Source organism: Urocitellus parryii, chromosome 2 (genome assembly GCF_045843805.1).
Source record: "Urocitellus parryii isolate mUroPar1 chromosome 2, mUroPar1.hap1, whole genome shotgun sequence".
Classification (NCBI taxonomy): domain Eukaryota; kingdom Metazoa; phylum Chordata; class Mammalia; order Rodentia; family Sciuridae; genus Urocitellus; species Urocitellus parryii.
In genome coordinates, this window is record NC_135532.1 from 225,973,463 (window position 1) to 225,992,742 (window position 19,280).

The window sequence follows — 19,280 nt, forward strand, 5'->3', positions numbered from 1 at the left end:
GCTCCTCCTGCACATGACAGATGATGCCTCAGCTTCCCTCCTCCCTCAGGCCCACTCCTTCTTGGCCTTATTGTGGGTGCTATGCCTTGGTTCCTCCTCTAGCCTGGGAGCCTGGGCTCAGTGCAGAACTTGCTTCCTGTCCTCCGCCTCAAGGACCTGGCCGCCTCTCTACTCCTACTTGATGTGCTTCCTTCCTTCTTCCCACTGCATGCATCAAGCTGGACTTTCCCTGCACATTTACTGCAGCCACCATCCATCTCTTCTTGCATCAGTGACCAGGTCCTCAGTGCCTGTACTTACTGTCACCTCTGGCTTATCTCCCACCAGACTGCTTTATCAAAGTCACCCCAGACCTATCCACACCAGACCCAAGGTTGTATCCAGTCCTCCCCCAGGTGTCTGGTGGGAGGAACACTATCTTCAGTGGTCTGGGTCGGTTTGGGACTGTGAGCTGTGAGTGACACTGTGCCATTGCTGTCTCCACCCACCACAGGAGCATCAGAGCCTCTATTGTGTGGTGAACTCAGCCAGCGGGGCCAGATGGGGCAAGGCCATCCTGATAACCACTCCTGTTCCTCCTCCCTCCTGTTAACCAGTGCTGGATCCATCTTCCAGGACATGTCTGCAAGGACAGAGTCTGCCCAGCTGGACTGCAGTGGAGATGTACTGGCCAAGCAGCCTGTACTGGGCACCAGAAACTTCAGACTTGTGCGTCTTTTGACATAGAAATTATATTTCTATATAGTTCTAGGAAGACTAGGGAAGGCAGAAAGAGACATAAGCAAAGATGCTGTCTTAACCATTCCTACTGCTATAACAAATACCCCAAACTGGGTGACTTTTCAGTAGCGTGAACCCGTTCCTTACCGTTCTGGAGGCTGGGAGTCAGAGCAGGATGTCAGAAGACTGTGCATCTGGTGAGGCCCCTCACTGCTTCCAAGATGGCCCCTGGAGTGCTGTGTCCTCCGCAGAGTACTGTCGGATGAGGTGATCACTGCTTTCACGATGGCACTCTCTGGAGGGGTAACGCTCCATGGGAAGGCACAAAGAGCCACATTGGTCCCATGAGCCCCTTCGTATGGCATTAATCTATACATAAGGGTGGAGCCCTCATGCCCTTACCACCTCCTAAAGGCCTACGTCCTCATACTGTCACAGTGGGTTAGTTTCCAACATGTGACCTCTGGGAGGAAACCTTGAAGATAATTATCAAAATAGTGCTTGATATAGCAATTCAGCCACCCAGCATAGTCAGTCATTGTAGGCTAGTCACATTTTTAAACATTATAGTATATAAAATAGAATCCATAAAAGTCTCATGCACAAAATGTAATGCTATGGGATATTCAATCACTATTACATAGACCAGAATGAATTAATACAGAGGAATATTGAGTATGTAATGCTAAGTGTGAAAAAGTAGAGCAAACACAGGCAGTTTGATTCTATTCTTGCTGAAGAGATTTACTAACTCCACCTGGACAGCAATCTGAAGAGGAAGACTTCCCGACACCACAGATGGATGATCTTTCTGGGAACAGCTAGCTAGGGGTGTGCTTTTCTATCATGAATATCCCCTATCTGGTTATTTTAGTTTAGTAATGAACCATGGGGATGACTTGGGTGGGTAAGGCCTGTAGGACTGCACCTCCTCTGTGCCTTAGTGGGCACTGGAAAGCCATGGGACTTCCCTGGTGCAGCCTGCATCTTCTGCCCAGCCCACAGCCCCTCTGGACATTCCCTCCAAGCGTCTGCATGTGTTTGATGGTTATGTCGTCTGGTCTTTGTGTAAGACAGGGGTAAAGGTAGCATGTCACACCAGGCAGAGTGGGAGGCTGACTCTTAACCTGGTGGCAGAGGTGCCTAGGCAGAGAGGGAGGCTGACTCACCGGGTGGCAGAAGTACACAGTTTGGTGGATGAACCAATTTATGTGCCCCTTTCTCTCGTGCCAAGTGACTCAGCCCTGGGGTCTTGGTCAGTCCCTGCATCCCACCTGTGCAGATCACAGCCCACATCAGGACTGATCTCAAGAGCACAGCATACTCATCCATTTCTAGCTTATGTGTGGGCTTGCTTCTCAGGGAAGATTACAGTGAATTACAAATGGCAGGATATCCAGTCTGTGCTGTTTCAGGCCCTCGTCCTGGTGAAGAATAACCTCCTGATGCAGTTCCGTGAGAACCTGCAAGTGTGTCGCCAGCCAAGCCCAGGACCAGCCCGGGGCCAATGGGTAGGCTCTGCCTCCTGTCCAAGCCGTCCACAGGCAGACGGTCAGCAGCAGCGATGACAGCTCGAGCCTGAAGAGCTGCGTCTGGATTAATGTGGGCCGAGGTCCCCCCATTCCAGGGGCTTAGCTGCTGCAGCCTATGTCCTACAGGCACTCTGCCTTGTTCAGCTGCCCTGTTGGGGGAAGGAACCATTGGAATGACAGCCCACGAGTACTGGGTGCCCCTCCAAGGGCACAAGGGGAGCGGGGCGAAAAGTAGGTCACATGTGCCTGGGCCATGTCACGCGGTCCCCACCCCAGGCCAATGGGATGGGTGGCTTCCTTCAGTCGAGAACAAAACAGCTCTCTAATTTTTCTCCTTTAGCGTTTCATCTTCTCTAAACAGGGAGAGTGGCCATCTGTCTGGTACCCACATCCAACGCGATCCTCCCGACCTCACGGGGCTGCTTTGTTCTGAGGTAAGGGGATTTTGTGGGCCTGGGGAAGCAGTCAGCGGAGCAGGACAGGTGGCCGAGGCTGGCTGTGAGGACAGCAGACCCAAGGAAAGCAGACCCAGGCGGCATGGCAGGGCAAGTAGAGTTCTCACACGTGTGGGTTGTCGGGACGAAGTGCTCGGAGGAGCTGCCATGACTGCACAGAGCTCTTCCTGGGTGGACGGGCGGAAATTGGACTGTACGTGCAAGTGGTTTCAGATGCTTAGAGGACAGTGCTCTGCTCTAATAACATGGCTCCTTTTGAACAGTCAACGTTGTTCTGATGCTCTGCACTGGTAAAGCAACATTATTTGTAGGACAATGAACATAGTCTTAAGGATGTTTGTCAGAGATAGTGAATATGGATGGGGACGTAAACCCCACCCTGAGCATGCTGGTCATTCTCAGGAACCAGGGTCCAGCACCCTCCAGCTGGGGACATTGCCCTCTGAAGTAAACAGTTGAGCTGTTTGTTCCTGTGGGCAGGAGCTCCATGAAACCCAAATATCAGTGAGGCTGATGCACACCGATTTCTACCAAATGGAGGATGTGCAGTGTTGGAGCTCGATATCAATATTGAGAAGTAGCTAGTTCTTTTAGTTCTGGGAGGGCATCAAACATGACTTTCTTGCATGATAAAGCTATGCAGACTGCGTAATAGTGTTTAAATGTTGGTAAAGCTAGTGCGAGTTTTGCAGCTTATAAATAACAAAACGTCCGATCTTGCCTGAATGAATCGAGTGTTCCATTAGCTGGGGACCCTTCGGATGAGCACATCTTGTCAGTGGCGTGTGCAGGAGGTGGTGTTCGTGGTCTCTGTATGGCGACCATTGGTGCCCCATCCAGACAGACTAAATGCTGGTGTTTGCATTTGCTGGAAAATGTTTCAGAGTCCTAATGGGGTTTGATCTTAATCCGTTGTATCAGTGAACAATTTTCTGCCTTTGAGAGATACAATATTTTAAATTTATGTTTCAACTGTTTGTATGGCCAGGATCATAAAAACAAATGCCCACACTTTAGGGTATCAGCTGTCCCACATTTTAGTTTATGGAACAGCAGTGGTACCCGTGGTGACACAAGAAGCTTTCCTCTTAGAGCAAGGTCATGGAACGCCTGCACTTAGTAATACCCTTTCCTGTCAACTACAACCTGAGGGTGAGTCCCTAGTCATGTTCCAAAGGGCGCTTTCCTTAACCAGGTTCCAGTCTTTTTTTTTTTTTTGGTACTAGGAATTTAACCCAGGGGCACTTAACCACTGAGCCACATCCCCATTTTTGTATTTTATTAGAGACAGGGTCTTTCTGAGTTGCTTTGGACCTTGCTTAAGTTGCTGAGGCTGGGTTTGAACTCGCAATCCTCCTATCTCAGCCTCCCTAGCCGCTGGGATTACAGGTGTGCGCCACGGCACCCGGCCAGGTTCCAGCTCATGGAAAATGTTCTGTTTCACTAAAGCAGGATAGAAGAATTCAATGATTTTCCTGTTGATGGCTTTCAATCTTCCTTTTGTGCCTGGGGAAAGCCAAACCAACTTTGTGCAGCTTTTAGCATTGTCTCCCTCTCTCTGCTGCTCTGTGTCCCAGGAGCTAGTCTTCCTGTGGCTCTTAGTCATGGCGGGCTGTAGCAGGACAGAGGTGTACTCTTGTGATGATCATGAGGGTTCACATCGAATTATAAAGTCATTACCCGCCTTTCCCACTGGCCTTCAGGGGAAACACAAGTGCTGCTGCCTCAAGGGCAGGCCCGACCGTCCTTACTGCCCCTCAGCCTCCAGTGAAAGGATGACAAATACAACCATGCAGAGGCACTGGGGCACCTTGCGGATTAGATCATGCTACCCAGACCAAAGGACGCCCCTAGAGCCTGTCTCTGTGCTCCTGCCTGCCCATCCCCAGGCTTCTCACCAGTGGGCAATGTGTCCTTAGGCACTGTGGACCGACTGCCTGTTCACATCGCCCTCATTGTGCTGGCTTTGACTCATTTGGGAGCTGAAGGGTCACAGGTAGAGTTGGCCTGACCAAGTCTTGGGCAGGTTCCCTCTGACCCTGCACCCCACACTCCATGTGTGGGAGGTGCACACTATCTGGGCCCTGCTGGGTGGGGTCAGGAACACCCCCACAACTGGAGCCTTCTAGCCACGGACACTCAGAGAACCAGCAGGCCCGGATGCTGTGACTTGGGGCCAGCAAGGCCATCCATGGCAAAACTAGTGGGCTTTCCAGTACCCTCTGGGGCTCCAGCCCAGCTGGAAGTGATCAGACCCCATTCTTTACACCTCAGCTACACGCTCTTAAAGAAAACACATGTCTGGCTAGGAACCACCCCCACCCCAAGGACACTCTGGAGGTACAGCCACAGCTCCCTCCTGCATAGTGATGTGATTCAGAAGCTCTGGGCTGGCCCGCACTCTGGAGCTGAACAGCCTTCCAGGAGGTCCTCTGTGAGTTTGAGAACCACTGTACAACCATGCAGGAGTGAGAGTTTAAGTACAGGTCACGTGAGGCTCCTGTACCACTGGACTGGTGGCCGAAAGGGGCAGTCCTGGGTCAGGAGAACAGCCTGTGGTGTCCAGTGACCACATGTCCAAGGTGAGCAATCCCCTGTGGGGACTCCTGGCTGAATCATGTGGTTCATTACCTGTGGCGGGCCTTCCTGTAAGAAAGGAGACAGGCTGCCCCCCACACACGTCCACTGAGAGCCCTGTGGGAAACCAGGAAGGAGGAACCTAGAGGAGAGTGACCTCTGTTGCTAGAGTTCAAGGTGAGCAGGACCCCAAGGCAAGTGCCAGGGGAGAGAAGATGCACTGGGCCACAACCTCTAGTCCTAGGACTAGGGCATCCACTGGTAAGTGTCCAGGGGTGGGCAGGTATGGCCAGGAGAGGTGAAAGGGCTACAGTGGCCACTGTCACAGCCCCAGACAGGAACCAGGGCCAGAGGGTCTCAGGGGAGGAGAGGACCTGACTGGGGTGGTAGCCCGACAGGGGCAGAGGTGAGTCCTGGAGACCCTGACACAGCCTTCCTGCCTGTCACACAGATACACAGACCCATGAGCTCTCTGAATACATTCAACATCACCTGCCTGTACGCACCCTCTTCCCTGCCAGCACCCTCTCCCCCCGGCTCAGCAGCCCTTCCTTCCCCTTGTCTCTGCCCTGCTCAGACCCTATGTATGTGTCCCCACACTGAGGTACATGTGGGGAGTACGGGCATTAAAAACCATCAGAAGAGTGCAGGGATGTGGGGGGAGCCATGCACCCCGCACTACCAGGAAGAATGGTTAACCTGGTAGGCATGGGGCAGAGGGTAGATGGCAGCAGGGGCGGGACTGGGTTTGCTTTGCTTTAATCTTTGTGTGTGTGTGTGTGTGTGTGTGTGTGTGTGTGTGATTTGTTTTTGGTTTTGTTTTTGTTTTTTTTCGCTGAATCAGAGATTGAACCCAGGGCCCCTGTGTGCTAGACAAATATTCTACCACTGAGCTACATCCCCAGTCCTTGCTTTGCTTTAATCAAATCAGCATTTAAATCACTAGAAATGGATAAACTATTCAATAAGTGATGTTGAGTCAACTAAAAAAAAACCACTAAATTTAGAATTTGATCTCACACCAAATACAGATGTATTTGAGATGGGGTAATGAGCTAAAAGGCACAGAAATCCACGTTGATTTTGAAAATGATCTTTTTCTTACAGGGCATCGTAGGCCATGCCACACTCCAAAAGGCACAAGAGTGCCAGGTCCATTAGGGCAGAAATAGCAACCAAACACAAATAAAAAGGCAGCTGTTAAGAAACAGAGACTCCGAGCGGCTGACAGATGTCCAAGGGGCCAGTGGCCAGGGAATGGCAACTAGGAGAAGTGTGCATGGCCGTGAGGAGTAGAGGTTGGGAGCACACGGGCTGCCTGTGTTCCCTGCAGACCTGGAGGGCGAGGACCGTGCAGCTCTGCATGGAAGACTTTTGGCCAGGTCTACGTATACCTGACCAGCAGTTCTCACTGCAGGTCTTAGCAAACCTTCATGTGTGCAGAGAGCTGCATGTAGGGTTGTGAGAGGAGCGGAGCCCTGCCTACAGTCAGGGTGCCTGAGGCTGTCAAGTCTGCACTCCGGCCTCCCTGGAGGAAATCAGGATGAGGGCATCGACGGGAACAGGAGGTGTGCCGTGTTTAAGCCACAGAATGTCACTGGGCAGTAAGAAAGAGGATGTGTGGTGATGATGGGCCCAGCCCTAGCAGCAGCAGGTAGGTCTCAGACATGCTTTTAGTCAAAGAGTGGGCTCAGAGTGCAAGCCCACAAGGGGACAGGAGGACGCTGCCAAGCTGCAGCAACTGCCTGGAGTTGGCCAGAGCTGCCTCACTCTGGGTGTGGAAGGTTCCAGGTCATGAATGAGTAAGTCACATGCTCAGGGCCACAAGACACTCGGGCTGCACCCTTCAAATTATACTCCTCACAGCCTCCAGGCGATGCTGCCCTTCAAAGCCAAGTCACAGAGCACACATGATGTGGCACTTATGCAAAGTAGGGCTAGGAAGAGGCCCAGCACCCGCTTCAGCATGCAAGCGTGTGGCTCCAGGGAGCTTTGTCCCCTCCGCAGCCTGTGTGTTCCCAGAGCACTTGGGCCCTGCCTGCCCTGGCCAGGCTCCACCACGCTCAAGTCCCAGTCAGGACAGCTCGGTTGGCATTCATGTTGCCTTTCGTTTTGTTCTTTTTATTGGTCTCAGAGAGGATGCTGCTGCTGTGACAGTCACACTGTCTGGGTGTCTAAGAAAGTGAGCTGATTGTGATTGATGTGGACCGGAGCCAGGAGCAGTGCCGAGGGGCCATGACAAGGAGTCCACACCCAGATTCAGCCCTGGTCCCCGGTGGCCCCCCAGGGGCCTCAGGACTGGGCTTACAGAACAATTGTTCTCATTCCCAGTGTGCAGCCCTCAGTACCAGAGACCTTGGCCAGAAACAGGAGGCAGCAGGGGTGAGCCAGAGGAAAGGCCAGGACTTCTGCCTGGGCTGCACAACAAAGAAGCCTGCAGGACCTCCTTCAGGTCTGCCCAGTGACATCCTTGTTGACAAAGCTCATGCACCCCCTTCTTTCCAGCAGAATGCAGGGGCCAGCTTCAAGAATCAACACTCCCAACCAGAGGGCCTTTTAATTGATTTTACCATGCGGTATTTATGGAGGTGCTCATAAACATGTGTTTGCATTTTGGCAAGGAGAGGTACAGGGCTTGTCTCTCACATACATGTCTGTGGCTTTCTCAAGTACATACATTGAAATAAAAAAACAAATCCATTAAAATAAATTAAATGAGGCTGGCAGCTTCGAGGTTTACAGGATTAACAGGCCATCAGCGGCTGAACTCCCAGTGTCTCACTGTGATGCTGTTGCCTTGGGGATTAAGCTAATCCTAGAGTCAGCTGGGAGCAGGATAGCACAGATTCAGTAGCTGCAGTGTGGGGGCCTGGCTTCTGCCACCCTCCAGTCTTCCCTGCTGAGGCTGCCCACCTGGACATACCACCAGGCCCCTTGGGAGCAGGTGAAGCCCTCAGTCCAGCACAGTGCAAGGGGATGCCATCATCCCTGCTCCCCACACCATCCCGCCTGCCCCTGCCGTCTTCAGTTGCAGTGTCAACACCTATGGGCCAGGCCTCCAAGGATACTCTGCGTGTGTGAAGGTCCTCAGTGGCAGGAGGCCCAGGGAGAGCCCTGGGCGCCCTCTACACCTGCCCCCAGGCGGCCTCCTGTTTGTGTTATTGTGACCCAGGTCTTCCCGAATCTCTGGCACCCTCAGCAGGCTCTTCAGTGCTGCCTGCCACCCCCGACTCCAGATTCTGCAGAAACACTTCCAGAGCAGCAGTCCAGGGTCAGCTGCCCGCAGCCAGTCTCAGCTTTGCAAGCCAGTCTCCATAGCTTTAATCCACCCAAACATTCATGTTTTTCTTTTTTGAAAGTTTCTCATCTAAGTTTTCTTGATTCATTTTTTGTCTTGATTTATTTGGGGCTCTTTTAAATTTTGTTTAATTTTTAACTACTTAAAATCACTTGTTTTCCTTGGATAACTCTCATTTTGTTTTCTTTAAAATATTATTATCATTTATTATTTCTCTTTTTATCTTTTTTCTTAATTCTTTCTTTCATTTGGGAAGATTTTTAATGTTTTATTGCTTCAGCTTTTATCTTTTTAAAAAATTGTATATTTCGTACATTGCCATTTGTAGTGTTGTAATGAAGTATTACTAGTATTAAGATATTAAGACACTAAAAGAAATCACCAGGTGTGGTGGCACACGCCTGTAAATCCCAGCAGCTTAGGAGGCTGAAGTAGGAGGATTGCAAGTTCAAAGCCAGCCTCAGCAAAAGCAAGGTGCTAAGCAACTCAGTGAGACCCTGTCTCTAAATAAAATACAAAATAGGACTGGGGATGTGGCTCAGTGGTTGAGTGCCCCTGAGTTCAATCCCTAGTACCCACCCCCCAAAAAGAAATGACCTCTCAATCTAATTTCAGCTTATTTTTCTATTGAATTTGAGCATGAGCTATGATTCTGCCTGTGTTGACAAATGAATCTTGTATAGTCGTTAATCTGTGGTTCTTCCAGCCCCACACACACTCTCCCAGAGAAGCTGTGTTCCTCTCCCATCTTACTATGACCCTCAAGGAGACCCACGTACCCTCAACACCTGCTGTCCACGTCACCTGCAGCCTTGGGAGGCACAAACACAGCAGGGCTAACCTAGCCTTAGCCAGCCTGCCCTGCTGCCAACATGTCTACATCCTGCTGCCCTCTGCCTATACCCGTCATGTGACTGTGGGCAAGTCACTTGCTGCCTGTGCCCTCCCTCCCCATCTGTCATGCAGTCAGCAGTCTGTTGGCAGTGTCCTTAGGTCTCCATCCTGTTCTGAAGGCCAAGCTGACCAGGAGCCTCTCTAGGACAGAGAAGTCGGCCGTCTTGACAAGCATCATTGGCATCCAAGGCACTTCTCACTAAGAAAGGGGAGCATCGGCTCCCAGGAGAGCGACCTGTAACCGACCAGGCTGGGGAGGCCTGCAAGGCTCACCCTAGTCCTTGTGCCTCCTACACAGAGAGCCCGCCCCTGAGAAGATCCTCTTCTCAATGTTCCTGAGGGCAGGGACCCCTATGGTTGGCCGCTAAGCAGGACTGCTCCTCCTCAGTTCTTTCTGGCCCTGATGGGGCACAGGCAGACATGGGACTCCAGCCACTGAAGGAGACAGGGTCTCCTGCCATGGACTGGCTCCTTCCCAGGATAGTTTCCAGGTCTTGGGGGTGGCACGTCCCAGGTCAGGCTTCCTCTTCATCCCTGGATTTAGCAGAGGAGATGATTCTTCTGCCCTGTGTTCTTCCAGAGGCTGCTATTTAAACTTTTCTTCGCTCCAGGAAGGACAGCGGCACCTCCTGCCAAAGGGGCATTTCCTGATGAGATGGGAGGGGCTGTTGCCTTGGAGCCGAGCCCCCACACCCTGGGACACCACGCTGTTAAGTGAACAAACACAGGCCACAGGGTTATGAGAGCATTCCTTCTTGTCCTTGCTCACCAGGTTGCTTCTGACCTGTTCATGGATGATGGCGAGGCCACTCCTCGGGGTGCAGGTTCTCTGGCCCAGTGCAGTGTCCATGCAGGCCAGTGTGGACCTGTGTACAGCCCTCTACTTCATCACTGGGTGGATTTTGTTTCCTTCAAAATCTCCTGCCCTACTGACTAACCTTGGCCTTCTTTTCGTGTTAATAGGACAGTACCCTCTCCTTTATGTGTTTATCTATAGTTCCCCAATTCTCATGTCTATCACTTTGTTTTGACAAGAGCAATAATTTGAAACTCTGTGCCTACCCCACCCAGCCCAGTAAAAGTGGTACCAGAGTCACAGGCTTGGAAAGAAGCACGTGGTACTTGGCTTTTGTGTTGGGGTGAATCATCTGCACCTGACTCCAGTGCTTCCTTCTGCTCTGATTGGGCTTGTCCATCATGAAGCTCTGAACTGCATCAAGTACCTTTCTGACTTCCATGAGGAACTGCATTTGCAGAGTGGGCAGCCAGTGCTGGCGCCCTCTTCCCTCTGCGAGGCTGTGGTACTTCCCTGAGTGCTCTGCAGTTCCCTGCTCCCATGACTGTGGTGAGACCTGTGCCCAGCACACGGTGACAGTGCGTTGGAGCTGGCTGCCCCTCAGGCTCGTGTGCTTGGCTGCTGCTCTTCTTCAGTGTACAGATATGTGGGCAGAATTCCTGACACTACATTACCCATCCACCCCAAGTACAGACTCCACAGGTCCTGTGTACTGTTGGTCTTCATGTGTGTTGCTGGTTCTACGTGTTCACATTTGACTTAGTTTATTAGTAGAATTTCTAATTAGAATGCTGGGTCTAGGTGTTGTCAGTGGTCCCCTTCATCACACCAAATGTCTTTCCCAAGTTAACCAGTTTGCTCTGCTGTTCTCCAGCGCTTGCTGCCAAGTTTTTTGTGGTGTTATAGTGTATTCCAGCCCTTCTGGTAGGAATATGGTGGCACCACCGTGACCTTACTCTGCTTCTTCCTCTTGACTTTTGATGCCCATCTGCCAGGGGATGGGTTCCAGACCCCTCTGTGGAAAGCACAGTGCCTGGGTGCTCAAGTCCTTTATGTAAAATGGCGTAGTATTTGCCCATTACCTGTGCACTTCCTATAAATCATCTCCAGATGACTTATAAATCCTAATATAATATATGTGCTATGTAAGTAGTTAATTCTGGTTGTCTAGGGAAGAATGAGACGGAAAAGAGCTTGTGCACGTTCAGTACAATGCAATTTTTTTTTTTTTTTTTTTACAAATTATCTTGGTTGAATCCAAAACCCATAAGCACTTTTGGTCATATGGATGGCCTCTTCTGGACCTGCCTGTTCGAGGCTCATGCCTCTTCTTCCTGAGCAGCATGGGAATGCTCCCTGGACAGAAGCCTTCAGCAGTCCGATGAGCTGCAGGTGTCTCCCACTCTGTGGGCTGCTTTTCTCTCCTGACATGGTCTGTGGGGCACACAGAAAGTTGTAGCTCTAATTGGTTCGTCATTTCTGTCTTCTCCTTAACAATTAGTGCTTTCTTGTGTCTAAGGAAATCTATCCTTTTCCCAGCTATATTTATTACATCTATGCTGCTTCCAAAGGCTGCGCTCTGTCTGTGACCCCGTTTGGATACAGGCCACCTGGAATGAATCTGAGGGGGAAATTGGGGAGGGAGCATTAGGGCTCTGTTGTCCACTTGCCCTTCCGGTTAGTTGAGTGCTGACTTCTGCCCAGTGGAACTGCTGGGGGAATTGACTGGTCCCGCCCATTCCCCCCCTGGCTGGTTACTGTAGCTTTCTGTGCAGATCAGTGGCAAAACTCTGTCATCTCACTTTGTTCTTTTCCTCAGGCTATTCTCAGCATGATGACTTTTTCACGTACATTTTAAAATATAAGCTTATCTGTGGAATTGGGTCTGTAGATAAGTTTGGAAGCAGTACATCCCAAGTTTCTGAGCATGAGTCTAGGAACAATATTTGTCTTCTAATTCTCAGGTTTTCTTTAATTGCTCTCATGTTTTCAGTTTTCTTTTTTTGGTACTGGGAATTGAACTCAGGGGTGCTTGACCACTGAGCAACATCTCCATCCCTTTTTTATAATTTATTTAGAGACAGGGTCTCACTGGGTTGCAAGTGCCTCGTTAAGTTGCTGAGACTGGCTTTGAACTTGTAATCCTCCTACCTCAGCCTCCCAAGTTACTAGAATTATAGGCATGCACCTCCATGCCCGGCTCCAAGTTTTCAGTTTCCTACTGAGAGGTTTTACACATCTTTTGTTACATTTATCCCAATTCTGAATCTTTTATGTTCTTGTAAATGGTATCTGTTTTAAATTTTATTTTCTAAACCTTACTTTTATGGAAATGTGTAAGATGATCACCCTGTTGAAATCTTCCCTTTTGACTGTTGTCTGAGGATCATTTTTGGATTCATAAGGCCACCAGGTCCTCTGCATTGTCGATTTTCCTTGCTGGTTTCTCACTGTATCCAAAGTAGGAGGAGTGTCCACTGCACTCTCTAGTGAAGCCCTATGGGGCACAGAAATTTAGGGAGTGCAGACTCCCATTGGCATGTTTGGGTCCCAAAATGAGAGCTCATGGGAAACCTGCAGGTGCACTTGGGGAGCACTCAGCACAGCCAGGTCGAAGCAGGAAGCTGTGCCAGGATGTGGGAGGAGCAGGCTCATCCCAGCCTCTCCTTTACTCTCTTGGGGAAATTGTTGTTTGATTCCTTGGGCGTGAGGCTCTGATGTGTCACTTACTTCTGGACCTTTGGCCTCCATGGTCCATGTGTTTGAGCAGGTAGGGAGCATGGCTGATCTTCAGTTATGTGCATTGTCAGCTCTTCTGTAGTCTGATTTCCTCACCAAACTTCGAGCCACTTCAGAGAATGGCCGTGCCCATCCATGCCACATGCACAGTGCCTGGTAGGAACTGTGAAAAGATGAGTGAGTCAGAATGTTCCCATGAACCCTTTGTAATGGGCCAGTGGAAGGCCCTGCTTGGTAACCTCCCATGGTATCCAGAGGTTCCTGTGAGATGAACCACATTCAGAGAAGGTGCTGCGTGTAGGCACAGGGCACAGACAGCAGGCATAGCTCCCATTGCCACAACCTGGTGGAGACATAGATAGCTCTGAGTCAAGGTGGTGTCAGAGCCAGGTCTCAGTTCAGCCCTTAGAGAGATGCTCTGTCTCCACATGGAAGATGTTATGAATCTTGAAATGGCTGCTTTGAAAATGAGAGCGTTTGTATGAGGCACACACTGACATGGGATATGCTGGACCCCTTAGCACTTTTCCCCAAAGGCAAGGCACAGAAGTATCAGCACCAGCAGGGGGAAGCCTGGTATGTTGCCATAACAAGAACAACTCTGCAGGTTGCAGACTAAGCCCTACGCATGGTCTCAGGGAGCAGGAGGAAAGGGGTCAGTTTGCTGGTCCCTGCTCCTGTCACCTTTTCTCTGTCTTGACACTTGAGTGACAAAGCAGCAGGCTATTTCAAAGGCTCTCTAAAGTCAGGGTTGTGTAAGCCCTGAATGTCTTTCTAATGCTAACTGTTACTGGCAAGAGCACTAAACTGCAGAAATCTCCCCTCCCCTGGATGGCCTCAAGGACACAGTGTGCACTGTGAGTCTCTCAAGGAGAATGCAACCACTAATCAGCTCTGTCGGTTTCTGCTGCCGTGGCCTCATGCAGCCTGATGCGGGCACTGAGCTGTTAAACATGATAAATCAAGTCAGTGCTCACCCTCTCCCTGCCCCAGTGCCCCTTCTAGACAGCTGAGGCCTGTGGTGCAGCCCTGGACATGGCTCAGCTAATGGGGGTAGGCCAGAGCCGCCAGCCTTGACGGGCACTCAGTGCTGCCACACGGACACCGACAGTGCTGCTAAAGGCACTTAGTCCCCCTCAGGAGAGGATCTTGTGTTGGAGGGACTCAAAGAAGTTGCTGCCACTGCACATACAGCAAGAGTGCTTGCTGCTATAAAATATAGACCCCTGTGAGCCATTTCTACTTTAGCACCCATCAGCTTATCTCCCCCAGAAGAGAGCCTTCTGTGCTCACACTCTGGGCATGCCCAGCACAGCGTGTTTCTTTGGATGGAGCCATGTGTCTGGCTTTCACTTTTGACCAGGATGGAATGCAGAGCTTGTTTGTCTGGTGGTCAGAAGCCTAGGCCTGTCATCAGCCAGGTTCAGGCCATAGCACCTCACTGCTTACAAGTGAACAGGGACAGAAGAGCCCTACTGGATTGGGACAGCACATGTGTGGTGTGTGGTGGCAGCTGCTGTACTTACACAGCAGTTCTGGTTATGGCAGAGTGTGCTTGCTGGTATCTGTTGGTTGGAATGATCTTTTAAAAAATCATTGGCAGGGCTGTGGCTTTGGCCTAGCACATGTGAGGCATTGGGTTCAATCCTCAGCACCATATAAAGTAAAAATAAAGACATTGTGTCCACCTATAACTAAAACATAAATATTAAAAAACATAATTGGCAAAATTTTTTTTTTTTTTGGAATTTCACCACAATGGTGCAGGTTATGGGCAGCTGTTACAATTTAACCCAAATTAAAATTAACAAGTGTTTGATTTGGGTCAAAATGGCGGACACACCACCTTGCCACTCCTGCTGACTGCTACTGGGCCTTTAGGACAGAATGTGCAGAGGAGCTGCTGGAGGACTCAAGTCAGATGGCATCAGCCCATCTGGAGCTGGGCTGCAAGTCAGAGCCTGGACTGAGGCAGCACAGAAGTGCCCTTTGGGTCTGGACCAGGAGCCTCTGGGCAGTGCTGCATTTCTGTCCCAGGAGCTCGAAAGGGAGCCTCTGGAGGCTGAATGGGGAATAATTTGCTTTAGTTATGTTTTTCCATCCCTGCTTCCTAGGATCCAGCCTGGAGACCCTTCTGGGACACTGAGGGCAGCGGCCACCAGCAGATGTAAGAGCAGAGGGAGGGGGGCCTTCCTCTCTAGTAGAGGGGTGCGCTTCCCGGGAAGAAGGATGCTCCCATGCTCTTTCTGTCTCTGTCCTCTCACTGCCTAGCCCTGGATGCAGATGCTATGGCAAGACAGATGAGGTCCTGGCTTTTGGCCAGAAAGACAAGATCCAAGGAGACCATGGGAGATCTGGGGGGACCTTACAGAGGAGGGCTTGATGGAGGGACCCCGCAACATCGTGAGTACTCACAGGCAGGCCTTGACCTCGGCATCAAGGATCTGACCATAGAGAGTACAGCAAGGCCTGTCATGAGGGCCAGGGGATGATGACTCCCAAGCCCAGTGAACACTGGCAACACACATGGACAGAGTTGAGGATCACTGCTAAAGCTCTCAGAGCCAGAAACGGGAACCACAGCCCCCAGGAGGCTGTGGGACTGACTACCAGTGCTGGGCAAAATAAAAATATCTTCCTGCATAAAATTTAAGTAATGGCTAGAGTCTTATGACAATGTTCAGTGTCCAGGGGACAGCCTAATGTCCATACGTGACATGAAGGACCAAGAGTTTCAACCTTGTGAAAGGAAAGATGATCAATGGACATCAGCCCACGGTGGCCCTCTGTGTTGGAGTGACCAGAGTCTTGAAAGCAGTTTCTGTGACTATGTTTCAGGAGGCATGAAATGAATGGGAGACAGGATGTCTCAGTAGGAAATACCAGGTGCGAAAAGAACAAAACAGAGCTTTTAGCACTGAAAAATCTAATAGCCAAGGTAGAGACTATGTTGTGGGAACTCAGTAACAGAACGGGGTCCCGGGCCAGATGGCGCAGAGGCAGATGGGCTCCATGACCCAAGCTGATGCAGGAAGCAGGGAAATCCAACAGGGCCTCAAAGACCTGGCCTGACCCCAGTGGGCATGGCTGCTGTGCACATGTGGACACTCACCAAGGTGGACCACTCTCTGCAGAGAAGAAAAAGCAGCCAAACAAATTTAAATAATTGAAATCATACAAAGTGTAGTTTAATTAAACTATAAATCAATAACCAAAGATAATTGGAAATTTTCCAAATACTTAAAAATCAAAATACACCCCTATGAATGCTCTGATCAAAGAGATATTGAAAGAAATTAGAACAATGAAAAAAATATCAAAATTTATAGGATACAAGTAAGTCAGGGCTTTAGCATTAAATGTTACATTAGCTAAGAGCAAAGGTCACAACCCCTTCCACCTGAAGGAAAACCAGGCAGAAGGGAAGAAATGATAGAAGAGGACCAGAAACAAGTGGGATCAGACACAGAACCAAGCCTTCCAAATTAGAGAAGCTCCAGTAAAGGAAAACGGAAGCAGTCCTGTGTTCCAAGAACTTGTAGGTCGTAGCAGGTCTTTGCTGCGGATTTTGTTTTACAATATGGGGCTGGGTTCTGTTTTCAAGGTGATTACTGGCCTTAAGAAGATGGGTCCTTTCATGAGTGCACTTCCTTTGGGACCATGGGCTTGTGTGTCAGGATGGGCCTCTAGACAAGTGTCATTGGGACAGTTCCCCAGATGGCCTGCTAGGATGTCTGGGGGCCTCCAGTGGAAGTGGGCTTGGGGCACCTTGGTCCTTGTCCCACATGCCTTCCCCTGCCAGCAGCCACGATGTCCCCCTAGGAAGCCTCCATGCTGCATGTCTGTGCCTCCTCCATTGTGACCCTCAGAGCCTAAGTGAAGGTATAAACAGATGGACTGAGGGAATTGGAAATATGGTCTATAGGGATTGGTTCAGGACCTCATGGGTACCAGAATCCTCAGTGCTGTGTCCTGATATATTTGCATGTAACTTACATGTATCTCTATATGTTAGTAATCTCTGGATTACTGACAGTCCCTAATGTAATGTTAATGCTAACGGAACAATTGTTAAGCTGTTGGTTAGAGAATGTCGAGGAAAGAGTGTGCATGTGATCAGAACTGATGCAACCGTTGCAGGCCCAGCCACACAGCTCATGAAGGGCACGTAAAGGAAACAACGCTCAGATATGCGCTAGAGAGACCAGATTGGCAAGGTGGTGGGCCCAGCAGGGCATGCTGGTGCTCAGCATGTGGCAAATTCAGGTATTGCTTTTGAGAACTTCTGAAATTTGGGGGGGATATTTTCAGTCTGCAGTTGACTGAATCTGAGGATGCACAAGTATTGAGCATAGAGATCACTCCCTTCTGATTCTGGAATGTTTGTGAGGCCATGGAAATTGAGTTGGCCTCAGTACTCCTGGTATAAGTTTTTCTAATCCTTCAATATGCACTGATCCTTGTGGACCAGGAATGGTGCTGGGAACTGGGGTTCAGTAGTGAGTGCTGTGGTTCAGAGGTGGTGTGGGTGTGTCTTCCAGAGGTCTGTGTGCTGGAAGCCTGTCTGCAGTGGGTGGTACTGAAGGGGGCTCCTTACAGGTGGGGCCTGGGGCAAGGCAATTAGGTCGCAGGGCTGCCCTCCTGGAAGGGATTGTTGTAGTTATTTTAAGAGTTCTTGCAACAGCAGGTTTTAAAGTGACACCACCCATGCTCTTGGCTCCTTCTGCACACAGCCAGCGGGGGGACTCTTTGGAACCTCTAGCCACAGAATCATGATTCAGATAACCCTCTTTATAAAGTGTCAGCTCAGGTATTTTGTTATAGCAACGAACCCAGAGAATGGAGACCACCATGGCCTTTGCAGCACAGTGTCAGGGCACACAAGTTAACCTCAATAGGACCAGGGCTGTGGAAGGGACAGGCCAGATGAGATGGGGCACAGGGAGTGGCCTCCTACAGAAGTTCCTGAGACATGGGCAGAAGAACTCAGCCTGTTTCTAGAAAGGAGCTGAGTCGGGGGAGAGAGGGTGGGAAGGACAGACACCAGGAGAGAGTGGCAGATGAGGCCTTGGGGACAGGGACTTTGCCCTGGATTGAGTTGCACTGCAGTGGAAGGGTACCCCAGGGCTCTGGCGAGGAGGTAGCATGGTGTGACTTCAGGAGCTATGAGTGCGTGGGATGTCAGGCAGCACACACTTCTGCCGCATGTTCCAGAGCAAGCATCTTTTCTGCAAAAATGATGTTTCTGCTTTTCTTCATCATGAGTGGGTGCTGGATGTGCTGCTTTCCTGCCTGCGCTGATGTGCTAATTTGCACTGATTCACTTTTAAGACGTGCACCAGCGCTCCCGTGTGAGAATGGCCCTCGTGCATCATTCTCTCAGGTCACTAAACTCCACGTCTTAATGTTGGTGTGTGTGTATGAAGTGATGGAATAGCACTGACTAGAGTATCTATCACCTCACACACCTCCCATTTTGGGGGTGGTGAAAACATTTAATATCCACTCTTAGCAATTTTCAGCAATGTGATACACTTTTACTCACTGTCAGACTGTGCCGTACCATGGACCTTCAGCACCTACTCCTTTTGTCCATCTGAGACCTTGTACCCTTGACCAACTTCTCTAAGTTCTCCATGCCCCACCCCTCATCTCACAACCACCCTCTTCTCTGTTCCTATGGGTTCAGCTTTTTCAGATCCTACATGTAAGTGAGGTTGCGCTGTGTGCATCTTTCTATGTCAGGCTATCTCACTAAATGCCATGCCCCAGGAGCGTCTGTTTTCCACAGGGCTGGCTCTTCTATCTAAGGCTGACTAGCATTTATTTGTATATCCACCGCACTTGCTTGGTCCATGAATCACTGAAGGATACTTATGTTGACTTAATGTCTGTTGGGAACAGCACTGAAGTAGACATGGGAGAGCAGATATCTCTGCAGCTAATGGCCTCCAGTTCCCTTGGATGCATACCCAGAAGTGAGTTGTTGGGTGATATTTTGTGAGGAAACTTCATCCTGTTTTACAATGCCTGTACTAATTTACTTTCATACCAAAAGTGAACAAGAGTCCCGTTTTATCCAGCCCCTGCCACACTTATTATCTTTAGTCTTTTAGATAATAGCTGTTTTAACAGGTGTGACTCGACATCTCATTGTGGTTTAAATTTGCCCCTCCCAGATGATTAGTGATGTTTTTTTCCTACCCCCCCCTTGGGAATTTGTATGTCTTCCATTATGAAATATCTCCTCAAATTCTTTGCACATTTTT

The 19,280-nt window shown here is 50.0% G+C and overlaps 1 protein-coding gene across 7 annotated transcripts in view; it reads left to right on the plus strand.

Annotated features, from left to right (window-relative positions):
• The window catches only part of Pcbp3 (poly(rC) binding protein 3), a 223,477-nt gene that overhangs the window by 159,837 nt on the left and 44,360 nt on the right, over positions 1–19,280 (plus strand). The window contains exon 4 of one of the 7 annotated variants that reach the window (XM_026381287.1): positions 2,593–2,686. The exons of 5 other annotated variants lie outside the window; for them this stretch is intronic. The gene's annotated coding sequence lies outside the window, so the exon portion shown is untranslated. The remainder of the gene's footprint in view (positions 1–2,592; positions 2,687–19,280) is intronic. One more of the 7 variants, XM_026381286.1, reaches the window with a different exon arrangement.